Below are 6,133 nucleotides of genomic sequence, written 5' to 3'. Positions count from 1 at the left end.
AGGTGTGGCTTCACCAGAGCTGAGTCCAAGGAGACAATCACCTCCCTGCTCCTGCTGGCCACAGCGTTTTTGATACAAGCCAGGATGCCATTGGCCTTCTTGGCTGCCTGGGCACACTGCTGGCTCACATTCAGCTCCTGTCTATTAGATCCCCCAGGTCCCTCTCTGCCAGGCAGCTCTCCAGCCACACTGCCCCAAGCCTGCAGCATTGCTTGGGGTTGTTGTGACCCAAGTGCAGATTCTCTCTACCCTCATTCAAATCAAAACTGCCACCTAACTTGGTGTCATCTGCAAACTTACTGCTGACATTCTCTATGCCTGAATCAAGGCCATCAATAAAGATGTTAAACAGAAGTGGTCTCATCACAGATACCTGAGGAACACTACCAGTGCCTGCCCACTGGATTTAACTCCACTGCCCACGGCTGTCTTGGCCCTCCTGTGCAGCAGTGCTTTACCCAGCAGACAGTGTGCTCAGCCAAGCCATCAGTAGTCAACTTGTCTATAAGAATCTTGTGGAGAACAGTATCAAAAGCTTTTCCAAAGTTCAGGAATACAACATTGACAGCCTTGCCCTCATCCAGTAACCAGGTGATCTTGGCATAGTGTGGTGGAGAGTCCCAAAGGTCACAAAATGGGCTGGAGCATGTCCTGTCTTGTCAGACACGTTTACCTGCCTGTCTGGACATCAGCCAGAGGCAGGAAAACAGGACAAAAGAAACCCAGACAACCCAGTCTGGTTTAGTCCAGTCGCATAAGAGGGGTTTCGTAAGGCCCATGCCCCTGTCGTGTGCAAGGCAAATGCGTCTCCCATTTTTGGAGGAGAACAGCCTGTGGGTTCTGCCTTTTTGGGTCTATTTGGGTGATTGCCAGAGGTGATTGGGTGATTGTGTGGCCAATGAGACCATTAGCCTTGGCCATTACCCTATAAAAGGGGGTGAACAGGTGGATAAGGAGCTTGCCTGCTCGTTTGTTCCTCGCTCGCCTGCCGCTTACCTGCCACCTCAGCCAGCAGCCGATTCCACCTTGCAGTCCGTGTGGAATTCACCACAGGACTTCTACTGAATATTTTCCTGTGTACGTTTTGGGCCACAGACATTAAGACTGAGGGCTAGTGAGTATTCTGAACTCTTTATTCAAGTTGCTGATGGAATTTGGTTAACCTCACAAGCGGTGAATGCAGCCGCCAGACTCTCTATCAAAGACGTTTCTAAACCCTTTCAAAACTCCATTGCACAGAGCCATCCTGTAAAATAGTGCTGCTAACTGCATCCAAGAACTTGTGTGGGTAGCTGGAAATAAGTTGGGGGGGAATTATCTTTATTATTTAATAACTTTTGAGTCGGCCTCATTGCATTTCACCCCAAACTCAGATTTCAGCTAGCCCCTTCATAACACATAGAAGGATTACTATTGAGATAACCTGACACTACAGCAAAGAAATGAAAATGGAAATTCCCTGGGGAGTGGCATCAAAAATTGTGACTGCTGCTTCAAAATTTGCTGGGACAACACAGCTGTTTAGATTGCCATAGGATTAATTCTGTGTTAATGAATTCAAGGTCTGAGAACAGTGGAGAGAATGTTTATTCAATCTATGGACCAAATATTACGCTACATGCTTTCAGATTCAGGATCTCATGCTTTTTGTTTCGGGGTTTTGTTGGTTTAGAAATACCCTGTATGATGGTTCGTTTTTAAACACAACTGGCTGTGTAGGAATTTTTAAACCGTGGGTTAACTAAAGAAAGTGGTTTACCTTGTGATAAACCATTCTGTCAACACTTTAACTGGATGTCATAATTCTTCATTCCTGTGAAGAATATAATATTCTGGATGTCTCTCAGACAGGATTTTTTCTTTTATGAGCAGAGCTAGCATTTGCTTTTCTACAGAATAAATCTGCCTTCTCACTGACTGGGTCTTAAACAACATTTGCTAATTTAAATCATCAGTTTGCCCTATGCCTATGCCAGGGAGATGACATTAGCTCTTCCTTGCACCAAGGAAAATTTCTCTGTCTTTCACAATAACTAAGAAAAACAAACGGACTAGATGTATCATGATACTCATGGTTCAGATACAATCATCAGGGGAGTAATGTGAGTAGGATCTGCACAGCTCTAGAGCTGTAGGATGCTAAGTGCAAGCCAGCGTACTCTTGTCTGCTTGTTTTGGGGTACTGCAGTACAGTCCTGATTCTCCTTTGTCTCTTCTCTTCCTCCCTATTACTTCACCCTTTTTCCAACCATACAGAAAATGTAGCTCCAGCAACAGCAGCAGCAGCAGCTTCACTTTTGTACTGACTGTACTTAATGGACTGTAAAATCTATTTCACTATAAGTAATTCTTACTCAAAGTAAAGAAGGCAAAAATAATTTATCCACCTTTATTGAAGAGAACACTGAAAGCCCCACCAGTTTCCATGCAAACTGGCCACACTCTGCTCCTGTCCAATGTGATGCCATCTTCTCCATCTCAGAGGATGATACATAAGCAATTTCTGAAAGAGGGTGTGGAAGAGTTACAAAAACTCACTCATACTTCGTTTCCAGTATAGTATTACTGCTGAAAAGGAGCATTTCTTCTCCTTCCTTCATGGAGTCCTGAATTCGTTATCTTGTTCTCTTCCAATCCAGTAGCAAGCCAAGGGTCATCCATGCAGGTGTGGTTTGTTACCTGAAAGCATCTGAAGACCAGAGTAAAAACTCTGGACCAGAGACACCTGGCTGAAGCAATTAGCCTGTGGAACAAGGCACTTTCTCTAGCAGTAATCACCTTCAGGAAAACGCAAAAGCCACCATGAAGGTAGGAAGAAAACACAGCAAGCATTGCAAAACAGTTGCCAAGAGTGGGGATACGAAAAAAGCCCTGCAGAAACACAAGTGCCTGTGCTCTCTTGGGTTCACGCAGCGGGCTCTGGTACTTGGCTGAAATGATAGTACTGTTAATAAAGGTAGGATCCACAAGAGAATCTGTCTTCAGAATGCCTGCTTACTGCTCAGCCTTCCATGTCATGTGTGTCGCAGGCGTTTTGGACGTTTGTACCACCTGACAGTCACAGCTGTGCTCACAATCCTCACTTGGAGGTCTCCTCCCCACTGAGTGATGGCAGCCGCTCCCCTCTGCCAGACGTGCCATTTTTGACTGGAATGCAGTTAGGTGATTTCAGCTCAGTGGGTGTCTTTTAGAGGTAGACTCCTATGTTTTTTACACTGAGTTCTGAGTTTCTTTTTGTGATAGCAAAAGCCTGAGTCTATTTACTCAATTATCATGTACTTGAGCCCACAGGCTTTGCATGCTTCTACCTAGCTGAAATAACTCGCTCCACTGCCGTGATCTAATTGAAAGAGTTCTGTGCAGTCCCATTATGAATTATTCTGTGTTATGCTAGGAAGGCTAGAGGTCGTGAAACTTGTTATAACAGCAAAGCTGGCATCTGATTTCATTAGCTCAAGCTGTAATTGCCTTACATCTGATGGGCCTGATGCTACCACTCCCGCTCAGAGAAAATTCCCCGTCTTCGTTTCAGAGCTGTCAGTTCCACTTTGGGAGCGCATGGCTCTGTGATCCTGCCCTGCATACTACAATGAGTATCTGGCTGCCAAAAATATCCTAAGCACTCAGAATAGGAGAAGGACCATGGAGACGCCACATGTGTGTCTTATAGGTAAGTGCTTCTACCAGTCTAGCCAGTGCCAGAATTAGCCCAGACCACTCTAAGACTTTTATTTCTTTAGAAGGCCTTGCAAAAGGGAAGGTAGATATTCCACGCAGGCACGCCCCAGTAGGAACAGTGTCACTGCAACACCCTTCTGCACTGTGCAGCTGTGCTCCAGGAGGTCTCCATAATGCTAGTGCCAGATAGCAGTGACAGCTCTGGAAGCACAATGCAGGGGGCAGCGCTGGCACACGAGCAGTGACAAGGTGCAGATGTTTCCAATATCATTCTCTTGTAGAAATCTTGACCAATGCCGAGTTGTCCAGAAGGATCTGGGGAAGTGATAGGGCCAGCATTAGTGTCTTTTTCCTCTATTTTTTTTGTTTGTTTTATTTGTTTTGTTGTTGGTGGTTGTTTGGTTTGGGTTTTTTATTGATATCAACCACTATAGTACCTAATAATTGATCAACGAGTGTAGTCTCTCCTCCAATGGGAGAGCAGAGTGCAAATGGGATCCTCTGTCTCTGCCATTCACGGGAATAAGGATGCCACACACCAGCTATTAAGCTTCACCTAGATTTATGGCACGTGTTTGCCATGCCAGATGAAGATATTACCCACAAAGATTCTATGATTTATTACCTGCAGAAGTGACTCATCACTGACGAAAAGGAAACTGGGAAGGAGTAATAAGAGAGATAAGCACAGGAAGCAGCAATGTGGCAAAGGTTTTCTTCCTCTAACTACAGGAATTGTGCTTCCTAATACATGCACCTCTTTAAGCTCAAGGGAAGGAATTGGAATTCACAAGCATTTCTGCAGGGAACATCAGGCTGCAGTTTCTTGTCACCACTCTCCAGTTCAGTGTGATATTTGCAACTCTCTTTTCTCCCTTTGAAATTATCTGCAATAACTATAATTAAAAATAATATCTCCACCATTTCTGGAAGAGTTGTGAGCTTTAGTCTATCATCTTTTCTCAACAGTTAAGTAGATGACAGCGTTCCTTATTCCAGAGCTTTGGAAGGTATGCACCCAAGCTCTTCATGTGCCATTGCCTGAGCAGAGGCAGGCAAAGGAAGAGCCCCTGGGGATCTAGACCACTAGTCCATAACAGCACTACTAAGAATCGCAGTGAGAAGCACTATCAAACACTTCCCAACAAATCAACACAAATCTCCTCAAACTCCTGCAGTAAGAACAGTACAATTGTCCAAACCACAATGCATCCTGACAGAGCTCTCCAGCTGATGCAGCGGAAGTACCAAAGCTTGGCAGTGTGCACGCAGTTATAAAGTTGCTGGCACCTTTAGTCGCACATCGCTCAAGTTTCCTCAGCTACTGAATGCTGATGGACTCCTTTGTTGTACTAAAAATACAGTGGTTACAAGAATTTAAACAAATATTCTAAATGTTTTTTGAGAGAAAAGCTCTACAATTTTGCCAGCAATCAGCTGCCTTGCTGCAGTGCACAGACTGCTCGCAATAAATACTCCACAAAGATCCAGCGGGCAAAGCGTTAGAATTCAGTCTGATACAGTACTTGCTATTGTTTCTGCTGTAGGGGTGCACGACACCAGCACAGGTAGGGTACCTTTTACTTGATGATATATATAATGTTAGAACACTACTTGAATTGAGACAGTTTCCAGCTAGCATTGGATTATTCAGGTGGCTTTTTTTTTTTTTTTTAATTATTAATGCTTCACTCTGCAGTTTTAAGAATGTAAACTCTCCTGGAACACGCAGTATAAGTGAGCTGGTCAAGCAGCCATGATGTCCTACAGAAACACACTCTAACAAGGTATAAATTGCTGAGTAATCTGAAGGAAGAAGCTGTAATTACATGCACAATGCTGTTTCCAAGGAAGTCTCAGACTATCACCTTTGGAAAAGAGGGGAGGTTTCCCAGGAATAGTTCAAGGATGTTGCTAGGTCTTGTAGGAAAACAATGAGAGAGGCAAAAGTTCTTTTAGAGCTTAGGCTGCCACTGCTGGTAAGGAGAATAAAAAATGTTTCTATAAATATATTAAGGGCAAAAGAAGGGGCAGGGACAACCTCCAGTCCTTATTAGTTAGAGAGGGGAATGTAGTGACAAAGGATGAGGAAAAGGCAGAGCTGCTTAACACCTTCTTTGCCTCAGTCTTCAGAAGTGGGACAGGTTGTCTCCAGGACAGCTGGACTCCTGAAGTGGTGGATGGAGTCAGGGACCAGCATAGTCCCCCTGTAATCCATGAGGAAGAAGTAAGGGACCTGTCGAGCCACTTGGATCTTCACAAGTCCATGGGATTGGATGGGATCCACCCTAGGGTGCTGAGAGAGCTGGCAGCTGAGCTGGCCAAGCCACTCTCCATCATTCATCCACAGTCGTGGCTCAGTGGAGAGGTTCCTGAAGACTGGAAGCTGCAAATGTGATGCCAACCACATGGATGGCATGGAAGGAGGAGCCAGAAAACTACAGGCCCGTCAGCC

General features: G+C 44.8%; 1 long non-coding RNA gene across 2 annotated transcripts; it reads left to right on the top strand.

Moving 5' to 3' along the window:
• Positions 1-1,011: 1,011 nt before the first annotated feature.
• On the top strand, positions 1,012-5,151 carry LOC135182244 (uncharacterized). 2 transcript variants are annotated; one of them, XR_010305121.1, is made up of 4 exons: positions 1,012-1,114; positions 2,640-2,808; positions 3,533-3,670; positions 4,310-5,151. It is a non-coding gene; the product is annotated as an uncharacterized LOC135182244 (long non-coding RNA). The 2 variants fall into 2 exon arrangements; XR_010305120.1 differs by lacking the exon at positions 1,012-1,114 and having other exon boundaries at positions 2,244-2,808.
• The last annotated feature ends 982 nt before the right edge of the window (positions 5,152-6,133 follow it).

The sequence above is a fragment of the Pogoniulus pusillus genome, chromosome 16 (assembly GCF_015220805.1).
Source record: "Pogoniulus pusillus isolate bPogPus1 chromosome 16, bPogPus1.pri, whole genome shotgun sequence".
NCBI classification, from domain to species: domain Eukaryota; kingdom Metazoa; phylum Chordata; class Aves; order Piciformes; family Lybiidae; genus Pogoniulus; species Pogoniulus pusillus.
Note: the sequence above shows the minus strand (reverse complement) of the source record. Positions and strands in the feature narration are given on the sequence as shown.